The 16,250-nt window shown below is 37.9% G+C and overlaps 1 protein-coding gene across 1 annotated transcript in view; it reads right to left on the bottom strand.

The window, feature by feature from the left end:
- Positions 1–16,250, bottom strand: part of Lrriq3 (leucine rich repeats and IQ motif containing 3) — a 94,862-nt gene that overhangs the window by 27,532 nt on the left and 51,080 nt on the right. The gene's annotated exons all lie outside the window — the stretch shown is intronic.

Below are 16,250 nucleotides of genomic sequence, written 5' to 3'. Positions count from 1 at the left end.
CAAGTTGATAATAATAATTAACCACAACGATTGATAACAAATGTTTCAACATTCTCAAAGATCTTTCTCATGTGTGGCAAAGCACTATGATTTTGATTTTTAAAAAATCTGTAAGACAAGTACCATTAACAAAAACTTTAAAAGCACCATTTTTATCCCTTTGCGAAGAACTCTAAGAGGAACAGATAATGATACCCAGGGGGTAATTCTATAAAGGCAGTGGAAAGAAAACGCTGTCTAAATAAATAATAGACACAAGGTATTTTGCCATAAAGCCTGAGGGTGGTTCAGTGAAAGAAAGGAAGGATGCAAAATTACCTTACCTAACATTTAATGTACCATAAATAGGAGAACAGTAATATAGGAACAAACCTTGAATGGAAGCAAAGCCTTTTAATACAATTGGACCAGATATGCGTGGGAAAACAACAAACAGATAATCTGTAGGGACATTCTTGGAGACTAGGAGTGATGTCAAATGTGGACTGTGGCGTGAACGCACGGGTGAGGTGTCAGTAACAACGTGCTATCTTCTGGTCTTCACAGATGCTACACAACACTGAGATTTCTGCAGGTCATCCAGAACCCATCAGGGAAAGCCCTCACCATCAGTCGCACTGTATCTGCACAGATTCCATCCAGGAACATGGTATCCATGGTTGCCTCAGAAAGATGAAGAAGGAAAAATGATGCAAGGGAACAGGCTGTGTTTCTAAATGAGTGTTCCCACAGAAAACTCTACTAAGATCTCATTGGCAGGCCACTTACTCAAAGGAGCAAATGACGGGTGTAGTTCGGAGGAGGCATGGCTAGAACAAAATTGATGTCGTGGTAAAAATAGAAACAGTACGGAAAAAAAAAAAATAACCATGTTAGTAGATCATTAACAACATATGGCACAGCAAATTGATACTGTGTTTTATAAAATCTGTTATTATTGATGTGTGTGTGTATGCGTGCATGTGCATGCATGCTCACGCGTGCATGGTCTCATGGTGCACATGTGGAGGTCACAGTTAAACTTTGGAGAAAGTCGGTTTTCTCTTCCACAATGTAGGTCACAGCAATCAAAGACAAGTTGTTGGGCTCGGTAGCGAGCAGCTTTATATACTGAGACATTTCACTTGCCACAGTATATACCGTGTTGAAACTGGCCAGGATTTTATGCCTCCTCTGATAAGAAAGACCAAACCCTGAAACTCCGTAAACTCGCATGCCTCGGCGCCATTTGCTGTTTAGACATGTTATGGAAAACTTACACAGTACTTATGATTTGTCTTTGTTTTATGTACTTCACAGATTACTGTGTAGATGGAGGTTCAGTCCTGTTCTGTCCTGAAGCTGCTTAGTTCCAAATACACACAGAGAGGAGTATATTAATTATAAACTGGCCGATGGCTCAGGCTTATTGGCTAGTGCTCTCTTAATTTTTAACCCATTTCTATTAAGCTATGTATTGCCAGGAGGCTGTGGCTTACCCATAATGCTCTGGGATGTCACTCCTTCAGAGGCTGCATGACATCTCCCTGGTGACTCTCTGTGTTCCTCTTCTCAGAATTCTCCTAGTCTGGTAGTCCTGCCTATACTTCCTGTCTGGCTACATCCTGCCTGCCTATTTGCCAAAACAGCTTTATTCATCAACCAATAAAAGAAACATATTTTCACAGCATACAGAATAACATCCGCCATTGTTCTTGTCATCATTTAATACCCTGAACAGATATCAGCTGTGCCCATTTACTGTGTAAACCCTCAGAAATAAATTTATTCAAAAGACTAAAGCCATATCTTTATCCCAGATGAATCAGGATTCAAACCCTGCTTGGACAAATGGTACCTCCTTCACCTAAAAGGAAGTCAGTTAAATTTCTAATGAGATTTTGTGGTGGAAAACCCTTACATTTGCACTCTACACTGACATTGCCTCATACTGTATTTAGTTTTCTGTCACATGCCCTATACCATGAAATACAGGTATTTGTAGTTACATCTGGTCTCTCAGTTGGGTGTGGTTATATGCTTGCAACCTTAACACTCTGCAGGCAGAAATGGGGGGGGGATCAGAGTTACAAGGCCACCCTTGGCTACGTAGTGAGTTTGACTCTCAATATTTTAAAAATTTTTTCATTTAATATTCTCTGCTTTATGGATTGAAAGTCACATGTCTCCAGCTTTAAGTGACAGAACAATGACAACTTGCTGTTCAAAGCAGATACTTTGTACTTTTCCCTCTGCGCTTACTGCTTCAGTGAAAAGTCTTCCACTATTTTTGTTAGAAGTGCAAGTAAATAAGTAGGCATTTTAAGCTCATGGACACCCTGTTTCCTAAGACTGACAAGCACACATTTTACAACTCATAACATCAAAGCACGGTAGCATAATATGGCATGATTTTAAATAAAGATGTTTCTACTGTCACTTAAGCCCAATCATAATAAAGAAATGTGACAAAAATTATACAGACCATCACTTTTCAACTAAAGTCAGGATGGTCAACTGTAAAACCAAATGCTTTTTCCATCAATCATCTTCCTGCCTCTTCTCTGTGTTGGTGCTCCCTATATTTTTTACATTACTATATATTCAATTGATCACATGCTGCAAATCATTCTAAGTTCAGGCCAATGGTGCCTGTAGAGGTTGCAGTCCTCAAAGACTGCCTACTACTATCTATTGATAAATAGAAATGACACAGATCTTTCCCTTTACAGTTTTTCTATTCTTTTTCCTTTTCACTCATTTCTCTTCTGTCTGGGTTTTCACTCTGTACTTTTAATATTCCTGTCTAAACCCAGAGATCACTGTTGTTCTCAGCTTTGGTTAGTGACGCTCTGTTTTTCAGTGGAGTATGACGTTGCAGAGATTCACACCTCATCGAAGTGTATAAAATAAATGATGGTTGCGTACTGAATTATAAGCTGGGCATCTATATTAGACTATCCCAGAATCGAGGAACACTGCAGAACAGGGTTGAGAAGACTATAAGAACAAGAGTTTGGGAAAGAGTTATAAAACTGGGTATTTCAGACATGACAAAGCTGTTGAACTCATGAAGTCACTGTAAAGACCTATACCAGAATGGACACATCGCCATTTCCTCGTGCATGAAGATGAGGACTAGTGAGACCCCACCCTCTTTGAGAGACCCTTTCCAGGTAGTGAGTGCTGGTGTTGCATCTACTGACAATTTGCTTATGCTCCATTAAACAGACTATGCTGAAGCTCATTCAAGAAACCACCATTAAACTCAGTAATAACATAAAATAAATGTAATAAAAACCAGACATTAAAGTGGGAGAGAGTTGTTCAGAAGAAGCAGAGTTTCATCAGGAGACATGAGGCTCGAGGGAGGGCAACATGAAGTGTAATGCGCCCTAATTCAATATGGATACAGATAATGTTGCCAAAGAACAACACAAAGAGATGAAAGCAATCATGGTAAATTCCACTTGAGACATAAAATGACCCACTTTTTTCCCTAGATATCATACATTATCCTACCCATTAGAAAATGAGTTTTCCTAGCAATCATATTTTTACTAGTAGTCATCCATTCCATTACCTAAAAGAATAAAAAAAAAAGAAGGTATACCTGTCAGATTTTAGAAATAAAGTCTTTATCATAAATAATACTAGGTTATCCAATGTATATAAAGGCTCAAATATAGGAAGTCTAATTAAGTAAGGACTTTCATATATATATATATATATATATATATACTTAGTCAGATTCTGGTGGTGCAAATATTTAATCAAAGCACTCAGGATGCAAAGCCATGTGTATCTCTGTGAGTTCAAGGCTAGCCTGGTCTAAAGAGCAAGTTTCAGGACAGTTTTCAAAGCTACACAGACAAACCCTGTCTCAAAATAAATAAATAAATAAATAAATAAATAAATAAATAAATACTGAATTCTCCAATTTTCCAATTTATTCTTCTTCATGCATTCACCTGTTGTCCCTCATCATTTAAAATAAATTTTACTTTCATTACTTTTATAAGACAAAAAGACATGATGAAAGCTCATGTGTTAAATTGAGATAAATCTGTAGAAATATTATCAAATAGTCAAATATATAAATAAGTCAGCATTTTCAATAGTTAACAAGGTGAGGGAAAGCCACAAACATGTTGTTTATCCTTGAGTTCACAGAGAAGAAAAGTTATCAAAATATAGACATATATAATATACACCTTGTTTTCACCAACATATATATAATATATATTATCCACATTGTTGTATTCCAGAGACTCATTTGTGATGACTTTAGGAAATATGTCTGGCTATTTGGTCAAGGGACATTATAAAATGATGATAAATTCAATAAATCAGATATAAATTCATTTCAACAGGTCAGAATTAATTTAGGTTTTGATGTGAAGAGTATGATAAATTTTCATTGAGCAATATTTGCTAACATGTGTTGTTACTTATGAAATGATAAAATAATTAGTTAGAGTTATAAGAAACTCAGTGCCCAGGTGGAGAAGAATAAATATTTTTGAAATGATATCATCATCAAGAGCCTGTTCTAATGCCATAAGTTATTCTATTCTCAATCCTATATTTATCAATACTTATATATAAGCTTTGAATGAAGATAGTTTTATCACAATTTCTGATGAGAAGGCAAAGGAACAATTCACTTAACAACAACCAGAAATTCATAATACTGCCATCAGACTGGAGTCATTGGGCTACCGGTATAGAGGAATTAAATTGGTGGGGATATTGCAGTTGAACAAATTAAATTGAATAACTGTCACTAAATTAAATTACATTAAATAACTTCAGTATATATTGTACTTCAAAACATGGGGGATTGGTTGGGCATCTTTGAGGAATTCTTAGAAAGCCCTTGTTGGGAGTGTGCTGGCATCTCATCTAGATTGAGGGAATTGCTCTAACCACATTTTTCCCTTCAGAATTATGTCTGATGAGACAACTAAAAATATACTTTCATATAACTACAGACCATGAAAAGTCGTATACCAAGTAATGTATTCTACCAACTATGCAATCTACATCTAACATATTATCAAAACGCATCTTGTGTAACTAAGTTATATGCGATTGCAGGGAAGAGAAATGGTAAGAGAGCAATTCTGGCTTCAACTTTCCCCAGCATCCTTCAACCTTTAATGGAAGTTTGAACAAAACTTATAATTTCCATGCTAACTAACCATGTCCTAAAATGTCTTACTTAACACTGCATGAAATCTTAGCACTTCTATCTCTTTAATATACTTCAAATATGACTCTGTGCATTTCTGCTGTCATCCTTGTAGACTAAGTCTAGAATCATCTATTTCCAATCTAATACAAATCCTTTATGGAAATAAGATGTATTTATGTTGGTTAAACACATTTCTTTGTGGTTTCAAATACCTTGGATGGCTGTTTGAGTTGCTAACTTTTTACTCTGAGTTATAGAAACTGAGAAAAATATAACATGTGACCATATCACCAAACTCATTTCATCTATGGCTGTAGTTCACTGAACTCCTTCCACACTGGGGTTCATTCAGCCTCGTAAACACATCCCAAACAAAACAAGCTATTACATGGCCCAGGGCCTTGTGAAGTTGTCTGTCTTTCCAGAACAGTGCATGGCTTTAACTATTCACTACAAATAGTTTCTTTTCAGAAAAACTTGTCACAGTCTTATGAGAAAGTCTCCCTGCTCCCAGTCTCCACTCAGCATCCTATCCACATTATATCATCCATATATCACAATGTATGCTTAGTTGGCCTAAACTTACCCCACAAATCTGGTCCTTACAGTAAATCACCCTGGAACTCAGGATATGCTCAATTCTTTCATTAAATGTTTCATGAGTCATGGTCATGACTCAAACAACAACCAACCAAGTGACCAACCAACCACTGACCAACCGACCGACCGACCAACAGGATCCAGTGACAGTGTGTGGAGCTTTGGGCTCTGTCATCATGTGCTAGATCATGAAGCTCCTCCATTGTCTTGGAAAAATCGAAAAGCCATAAATAAGCTTTAAAGGAATTATGACTTAACTTTTATAGCACCTAGAACTTTCAATGCTTCTCTCATTTGTCTTGGAATGTTTTGTACCTCATGACCACTGAATGAACTTTCCACTCAGCAACTCTCCATGATGATCACATCCCTTCTTTGGTTCTTTTTTCTCTACACCAACCCAGACATAGGATTTTCTGGAATGTTTGTAACTTTACTAATTGAATCTGTGCATCCTTACAATGGTAAATAAAAGCCTCTGGAAGGAATTACTGCATCAATCCTCAGCCACCCCTACATTCTGTTTGCCTCACATCATAATAAGTCAACAGGCCAGGGAAGAAGTAAGGAAATCTTCTAGAATGGTAGGATTCACTGGAAACACTAACAAGTAATCATAAATGGAGACTTCAATCACATGACACAAGTCTTATTCAATCATAGAATTGCATATTTCCCAGCAATAAATGAAACCTTGGGGCATCACTAAATACCAAGCTGCTTAACTGAGGAATTTGCTGAAGTTCTGCACTTCAAAAAGTACATTGATACTGTACTGCAAAAATATGCAGATAGATGGTTATGTTTGATGTTTCTTTCCTAGGAGATAATGATTTACTATTTTCAAACACTGACAAGTGGGTCTCAGTGATGATACTCCTTTCCTCATTCTTGACCTACTTTTAAACATGCTATAATAAACCCTTTTGTCACAGAATCAAGTTACATTGTGAGCCTTCTAGGTTGTTTTCCAACCTGTTGATTACAGTTGGGCTTCTGTTTCCACATTTTCTGCTATGAAATCAGAGACTTTCCATTTTAAAGTAGACTGTAAAGTTTTGATCAAAGTGGTTAGATAATGAGACACTTTATTTTTTGGTACAGTTAGCACTATTTCTACATCTAGAAGCATTTGCTACAGCAATATGCTGCACTGTGAGTAAAAACAGTCAAGTGTTAAAGGATCACCCTAGAAATCTGTTCAGAATCATAGCTGATCCACAGGTCCTTGGTATCTTATTCTATGCTTGGCTCTATCCTTAAATACTTCTATAGCCCAAAGTATGAATGCCAAAGTGGGCTTCCAGATCCCTAAGTGTCAATCCAGACACAAAGCTTTCAAACACTACTCAAAAGATGTAACATTCAGGTTACAATAATACAGGGTATCTCCTTCCTCCTAATGAAAATTCTCAGCTCTACTGTTCAGATCCACAGTTTTTTTATTGAATGAGCAGAAAGTATTGCACTTCAAGGAGCTGGTGTGCTCTGTGTAGCAAGCACACCCTTAATTGTAGGGTAGCATTTATAGTCAACATTCAACACTATGGGCTGGTTCCCACAAGCAGACATAGGAAGTGGACATCATTCCAGATACATATTAAGGATGCTAACCTTTGAAAAACAGTAGGTTTAACCATTACTTCACAAACTGCTACTACCTTATATCTCATGTCAATATTGCTTTATTGGAAAGAGGGTTCAGGAAGATAGTACCCTAAGGCAAGGAAGAAAATGAACAAATGGTGACCCAGATAAGCACAGGGGAGTTAGTTCATATAGGAAGAAACATAAATCTTCTATATAGAACCAAACTACAACAAACATAATCATGGGAAATGAAAATGCTGAATGTGGTTGTTGAAAATGTTCAGTTTCAGGGCATATGGAAAATTTATTGTAGGAAAACCATGTCTGCTCAGTTCATACATTTTACAGTTTAAGATCCACCATGACCAACATTAGAGGCACCAATAAGTCCATTATTGATCCCTCAATTTTGCCATGGAGTGGATACTGAGTAGTGTAGTTTTGGAACCTAGTAAGAAAAGACACTGCAAACTTCCATGAGGTTTGAAGACTTTTAATTCAAGATGAGGTAAAGCAATGCTTAGTGTAGGCTCCACAAAGTCACCCAAAAGCACATTGCTCATAGGTTCTATATTTCAGTGCAAACCTCATTTTGTTCAAGATCAAAATGTAGTGGATACAGTTTCTTAACAATCTCAGGCACACCATATGAGAGATAGTTCAGCCAATGTCTAATGCTGTTTACATAAATATAATATGGAAGCTACCTGATGAAATGATGAAAACTATCACTGGAAAGCTGGAGAGATAGGTCAATGGGAAAATCACTTGCTAAGCAAGTGTGAGGACTGGAGTTCAAATCCACAGAGCCCTTTGGAGAGCTGCATGGTAGTTTACACCTATAATCCCAGTGCTCCTGTGCTAAGAGAAAAGATGAAGATGGAAAACTTTCAGAAGTTTGTTATCCAGTTAGCCTAGAATAAAAAGAAGCAGGCAAGAAAGAGACACTATCTCAAAACCAAGTGAAAGTCGAGGGCCAACATCCAAGACAAGCACACAAAAGGTGAAGTAGCAAGATGGAGATGGGTAGAGTCCTCTGGTGTCAATTGAAAAAAGACCAAAAGCTGGGAAGAGGGCTCAGAGGCTAAGAGTGCATGCTGCTTTTTCAGAGGACCCAAGTGTGACTCCCAGCTCCCATGTCTGGTGACGCACAAATGCCTATTACTCCATCTCTAGTAGAAGTGGTGCTCTTCTCTGGACTGGAGTCAGATGCCCTCACGTGCACACCCATCACACAGGCTCACACTCTCATAAGAAACATATGCTTATACACTATAAAAAATAAAACATCCCCTATAAAGTAAAAGAAATGACAAATTCCAAAACTACATGTTACCAAGACTGGCCTGTGCATAAGTACAAAATCCGAGATTCATTTAAAAAGTCTAAATCACTCATGAAAACTATCTCATTAAAGATCAGCATCAGATGCCTTTGCTGTTGATTTCTAACAACCACTAGAAGAACTAACAACATGCCTGAGTGATTCCACACAGAGAAGAGTATTTAATGCTTACAAATATGTTCAAAAGGCCAGCAATATTCAAATATCCAGAAGAGATAAGGAAACAACCACAAAATATAAACTATAGTCAACATCCTTTAGAGACATATATCAAAAAGAAATCCCAAAATGTATTAGTACGTGGAACCAAATCCCACATTCAGGTGCAATGACCACTCGGTGTATGCAAATAGGTAAGTAGCATACATGGCAACAGAATTAAAGACAGAAAATCTGACCATCTTCACAGATGGAGAAAAAGCAGTCTATAACACTTAACAAGCTTTATGGTAAAAAATTAACACACCAGTCATAGGAAAACCTGTCTAAATGTGATGAAGCAATATATAATAAACCAACAGCTAAGTTTATGCGGAATTTGAAGGTGCAGCCAGACCTCGCTCTAAACCACGGACTGAGACAGGGTTGACACTCATCACTTCAAAGAAATATAAATGTGTAAATCCTTCCTGGACAAACCAGCACAAAAATGAATGAAAACTAAACAAAAAAGAGACAAGAGAGGTAAAGCCAATTCAAGTTTTATTCACACCAAATTAAACAGAGTGAAGAGGCAACCTATACAACACAAGAATACATATGCCACCTAAACAGTCAGGGGATACCCAGAATCCTATAAATCTCTTGTAACTCAACAGCAAAAGAGTCGCCTAATCTGATTAGAGCTGTGGCAGGCTTGCAATGTAGCTGGACGTTTTTCTCCCACCTGCCAGTTTCCAAATAACCACACAGAAGCTTAATATTAATTATAATTGCTTGGCCAATGGCTCAGGCATATTATTGACTAGCTCTCACAATTAAATCAACCTATTTATATTATTATATATTTTACCATGAGGTTCATGGCTTATTACCTTATACCTTGCTTCCCTGGCAGCTACATGGTGTCTCCTTGACTCTGCCTTCTTTCTCTCCATGACTTTGTTTGGATTTTCCACCTGGCTATATTCTGCCTAGCCATTGGCCAAAATACTTACATTCATCAACCAATAAAAGTAACACATATTTGCAGCACACACAAGGATATCTCACATCGTCAACAGCAAAATAATTACTTAGCCTAATTAAAAGTATGGCAGACTACACACACACACTGTTTTACACTGCAGGGTTATACAAGACCAGTGTCTTGAAAGTATACAGTTACTTGAACATATTCCCTCTCATACCCCCCCAACACTAGGCCTCTCAGTTCCATAGACTGTTTGGATTTCGCTGTTATGCCAGCTGTATATACACAATCATATATCCACAGTTCAGGACCCATAGATTAGAGAATATGTAAGACAGTCATCTTTCTGTGACTGATATATCTTATATCTTCAGTTGCATCCATTTTACTGCAAACAACATCTTCACTATTCCATTTACACATCTGCTGTAAATAGAAATGCCTTCTCTTTATTTGCTTCTCAGTAAGTGGACCCTTGGGTTGGGCCACAACTAGGTGGTTCTGAATAGTGCTCCCACAAACTTAGATGTAAAGGCCTAGGAGAGGCCTGTCTTTGCTTTGGGAAGGGATTTCCATACTGATTTCTATTTTAGAAGAAGATGTACAAATAGCCAACCGTTGCATAAAAACATTAATATGACTAACAGTTGGGCAAAAACAAATGAAAACATCAATGAAATAACAATCTCCCACCTCAACAAAGAGGACTGATTTATAAACTAAAGACAGTCAGTACTGACCAGCACATGAAATAAGAAACCTCTGCAATTGCTGATGGGAATGTAAATTATCTGCAAACAATATTGGAATTGTATATACTTTCCTCAAAAGAATCACAAAATCAGATGCGATGATATCCAACAAGGTTTGCATTCGCAGTCTCAGATAGTCTCTCCATCCTGGATGCTCCTTTGGTTGGATGCTCGCTTTTTGAAACGGAATCTCTCTATACAGAGTAGGATGGTTTCAGACTTGTGGTTTCTGCTTGCTCCTCTCTCCATGTTGTGAGCACAAGCTGTGCACAACCACTCAGCTTCATAGCACTCAGTGTAGTGAAGGGGAACGAACGGAGGGAGGGAGGGAGGGAAGGAAAGAAAGATAGAGATACAGCACCAGTATTTATCAGCTAGTGAATGGATTAGAAGTATGTTACAAATATTTGGCAACAAAAATTACCAAATACCATGATTTGTGACAAGGCTGAAGCTAAATATAATTATGTTAGATAAGCCAGGTACAGAGAAATGGGTATTGCATGATCTCACTCACTTGTGGAATGTCAAGTCTATCTTTGAGAAGCCAAAAAAAAAAAAAAAAAAAAAAAAAAAAAAAAGTGACTCCGGGCAGCTATGCAGAATGGGTAGAGAGAGAAAGGGTAATCTATGCATAGCTGTACTTAGGAGATGTCCTGGTGTGCTAGTGCACAATGGCAATAATGTAATGCAACACTTTCTCTATAAAGAAGAGATATTATATCTTTGATATAAGCACTCCACAGTGCATAGTAGTAAAAGCATCATTAAAATGTATTTCAAAAAAAATGACTATCAATTAAAATAAATTCAATCATTTAAAAGTAAACTGTAGTTGCCAAATTTTGCAAAGTAACAAATGGGCCTATTTTATAGTTATTGGCATTACAAGGAGTGTATATTTTACTATTCAAAGGTGAAAATGTAACAAAGTGCTGGCTGTGTTTAGGAGTGTCTCCAGGCTTGCTTAGGGAAATAGTATCAGAGTCTGAACACTGTCTTACATAAACTACAAAGCAGCAGGGGGCCAGCATTAACATATTTTCTCCAAGGACATAGTATTTAATGTGTTTCCTAGAGATCCACTGATGGTGTAGAGACAAGTTGGGCAATAGAAAGCTGTCACAGGGGCTTTCACTGATAGAGCGACACACAGAAACTGACGATGTTTTCTATTGTAAACCAATAAAAATTCCTTCTGAGTAAGTTAGGTGAGGAATGATACTTTTATTGATTTTGTAGTCTTTTTTATTAGAATAGGATGGCAGCTTAAGTTTTATATTCTAAGTCATTGCAAAGCAGTGTATTTACGGTGGTGCATTTCCTGCAGCTTAAGACTGGTGACACTAGCTACCTTAGATGAAGAATAGTTTCATGAGAATTTTAATGCAAGTTTCAAATTGTTAAAATATTTTGTCCTGGATGTATTACTAGGTGGAGTTGCCTTTTTCCACCTCACATTTGTCTTCTATATACGGCTGACATCCCTAGTGTCCAATCAGAGACGGGTTTTCATTGCTGTTGTCCGGGGAGAGAGGTGCGTAATTTCTTTGCACTGATGAAAGGTGAGTGCAGACATCCAGCCCACTTCAGTGAAAATTGACCCATAATTTTGTTTTATCCTGAAGAAAAATACAGTGATAAAGTTTAAAGATGGGAAACATGCAGTTGAACACTTGGGGTGTGACAATAGCTAGCACACATCTGCAAACGTTAACTCAGTCTGGAAATGGTCCTCAACGCTCTGCTTCACAGTGCTCATGAGGTCTCCTGCCCACAGATACCACAGGGCAGCAGAAGCCACAGTGTGAATTTCAACACTTTACCACATCAAATACATGTCTGCAAGGCACTTTCAGAACCCACCTCTTCCACATGTACTGCTCATGAAGGCTCTGTCTAATGAAATGCCTCTTCATATAATTGCGGAGTGAGTGTGCTTACTTATCATATAAAAGCTACACACCACTTTCAAAACAAAAATGGAAGTGTGGGTACATAATAGAAATTGGTAATGGTGTGCTGATGGGTGATGGGTGCTCTTAAGAATACACTGATCTACTATGTTTCGAGGGGACAACCATGGCATACTGAGCCAGATCACTGCTTGGATACCACATTTCTTCTAATCACAGGACACAGGAAGGTGATGTGAAAGCTACCTCCTAAAGGCTTTGTGTTTTCTAACAGCCCTGGAAGGCCTCTTACCCATTAAGTCAACCACACTTTCTGTTCAGTCTGTCCTTATCCTCAAACTAAAAGACCACCATATTGGTGTCCGTTAGAATCACAGTACCAGGGATCTGTTCATTGTTTGGCTGCAGAAAAGCATGCTAACTTATAGTAGGCCAGGGCAGGTAAAAGTACTGTTTATTTTTAAATCAACATTCCTTGTATTTTTGTTGCATCATAATTTTAATTAATATTCTTTCAGTGGCATCGTTCATTCTTCTTGCCATATATATACATATATATATATATATATATATATATATATATATATATATATATATATATCTCAGAGAACAGAATGACAGTGTATTATTCCCAAAGTAGCACGCTGGATTAATACATTTTAGAAAATATACTGTATCTCTGAGTCAGAAGGCATACTCCAAAACCTTATGAATACAGGTGGTAAAGGTTCTCAGTTTCTTAAGACAGCTTAAGGTCATGCAGGGGGCTGGATCTCTCATAAAAACAACAAACAAACAAAAAACCGTCAATGCTTGCTTTCTTTCAGAGAGTGACTGGAAACATGTGCCAGTGTTTCATAGCTGTTACCAACTGTTTCTCCCTTCAGGGATGATAACCAGTTAGTCTTTACCAGGCAGACTCCCCTTTGCAGGTTTTGCTTCCATGCTGTCCTAGTCGTCAACTCCACATTCTTGTTTCCCACCCAACTCATTGCTTATGACACACCGATACCTTTAACCCAAGACAAAGCATCTTATTGCGGTAAATAAGGATCAGGACAAACAAATAGGCCGAATAGATGTTTATTCAGGGAGAAATAACTTACAACCTAGACAGATGAACATCAGGAAATTCAACCCGATCCTCTCCTGTCCGAGTCACGCCAGAAAGACAGAGCGCCTTCCTGGCCCCCTCCAACCTCCTTCCTCAGGTCACTCCGCCCATGGCTCCACCCCCCAATGGGCGTGGTCAGTGCTACAGAAGGATTATCTCGCTACAGCATCTTAAAGAACCTAGGAATAGGGGATCACAGGTGAGCAAGAGTAGGCTTTCATTTGCCTGATGCGAAAAGCCAAGAAATAAGAGTGGGAAGGAGAGTGGAGCAGCTCTGGGACATCACTAACAATAGATGAGTAAGCAAGGAGACAGAAGAGGCAAGCAGGTGTTTCCAAGACAACCCACAGCCTGCCAGGCTCTCTTGCCCAGGCACGAGGAATTTTCCCACAATTGTCTGACAAGTGTGGCATTTCCTTGCCAGAAAGCTGGACACCAACGAGGAAACTTTCCTTTCCTTTTTTACTCTTTCCCTGAAATTATAATTCAATTAAACGAGAAACCTAACATTTGCTGTGTAAGAAACAGTCCGAATAGCAAATGTGACTTCCTACTTAAAGGTGTCTTAAGAGTCATCACACACAGCTGCACATGTGTTATTGAATAAAGAGTTACCTTCCTTGCCCAATGATCTTAACCAACTTGTGTCCACATTCTGTTTCGTGAGTTTGCTATTGTAATGAGGACAGTTTCCTTCCATTTCATATTTTGACAGGCTCATACCTTTGGCCTTCATTTGTTTCCACCAAGAATGCCTTATTCCTAGTCTCAGAGTTTGCAGTCAACCACATAATGGTGCCATTTTCTCTGATAAGCTATTTCCTCATCTAAAGAACAATTTGAAAAAGAAAAAGTATCCTGCTCTTCATTCTCCAAGACCACACAGAGGTAGAACAAACACTGATGACAGACTGTAGAGCTTGTTTTTTTTAAAAGACTTTAGAAGTCATTACTTATTATTCTTGAGTTAATTTGTGTGTGTGTGTGTGTGTGTGTGTGTGTGTGTGTGTGTGTGTGTTAGAGTGAGCACTAGAATGAGCACATGATCAAAAGACCAGAAGATGACTTTATGGAGTTGGGTTCACCTTTATGGTCCTGATATCAATCCTAGTTCATTAGCCTGCACAAGAGCTTCTGCCTATGGGGACGCCTTGGTAGCCCAGAATGGAAAGTTTTAAATGAAATTTGATATTTGAGTGGCCATGTAATGTGAATGTATTTATGCCTTTATTAACATTTACAGCTATAACCTTAGGTGAGCACACACACACACACACACAAATAAATAAATAAAAACTTAAATTATGTGAAGAAAACTTTGTAATTATAAAACCATTATAGGTCCTATATCTTGTGGCCTCTCAGTAGTATAAGTCAGTATTTCTATTAACAGAAAAGTTATTATTTGTCTCTGGAATTGGGATCTTTTCTATTTGTCAACTCTATAAGATATATTTTTATCCTTCCATGCATCTGAGAATCACAAACTTTTCAAGAACAATTTTCAGGAGAAAGTAAAATAGAACATTTACATCCTACACATGAGCATATGTATGAATATTGTATGGTGATTTTTAACTTATATTGATGTGCAATATTTGAAGTATAGTGCCAGCAAGATGGCTAAGTGGATTAAAACACTTGCCACAGAAATCACATGACATTAGATAGTTCAATCACACACACACACACACACACACACACACACACACACACACACACCAAGTAAGCACACACCAACCTACACAAAAAATATAGAAAGCCTTTAAAATAAAAATGGGTTTGAAGTTTATATAGGAGATGCTGGTGAAACTATACAGGTAAAGACTCTTAGATGTTGGTCTTTTTCTTAATAAAATTTTGCAAGGTCAAAATTCTTACACAGATGGAGATATACCTCAAAGGAATATTACCTGTAATCTAGGAATAAACTCCAATGTATTATGACATGAATTCTGATGAGACCAACATAACAATAGGTGGAACAGTAACTTTTTCAAGAAATGGTGCCTGAATGGCTGGATATATACATATGAAATAATGAAGCCAAATTCTTACTTCATGCTGCATAAAATGAGAAACTCACAGCTTCAATCCTGGCTCCACAGCTAGGCATTAGAAACCCTCCCCTGTCAGATAAAAGTTAAGTGTGAAGGGACCAGAAACATCCATGGTAGCAACAGATTATGTCTTTGGAATCCAGTTTGATGAGCTGACTACTCTTAAAATGACCCCTGTACTTCCTCTTTGTACCTTTTATAACCAAAGAATGCAATTATAGTAGGGGCAGGCAGGGAACCCCTAGCCTAGAAAGAAATTTAGACACAGTTTTCAGGATGAATGACAGAACCCCTCAGCATCCTGAAACCTCAGGGCCAGTGGTTACAGCCCTGATCATACCCAAACTTTTTACACTTCTACCCTAGTAAGTACTGAGATTGTAGCCACCACTGAAAAGTCTCAGTTTTATCCATGCAAATCCATAAAAATCTGTGAAAGGTCAACCCACTTCTCAAGTGCCAAGAATATGCCTACCAGTAAGCCCAGCCATGGGCCACAACAGTGCTCACCCAGCAGGAATTAGACAAGATCCCCTTCTCAGCCATTGACTCAAAACTGGTTTCT

The sequence above is a fragment of the Phodopus roborovskii genome, unplaced genomic scaffold, assembly GCF_943737965.1.
Source record: "Phodopus roborovskii unplaced genomic scaffold, PHOROB, whole genome shotgun sequence".
Lineage (NCBI taxonomy): Eukaryota > Metazoa > Chordata > Mammalia > Rodentia > Cricetidae > Phodopus > Phodopus roborovskii.
Note: the sequence above shows the minus strand (reverse complement) of the source record. Positions and strands in the feature narration are given on the sequence as shown.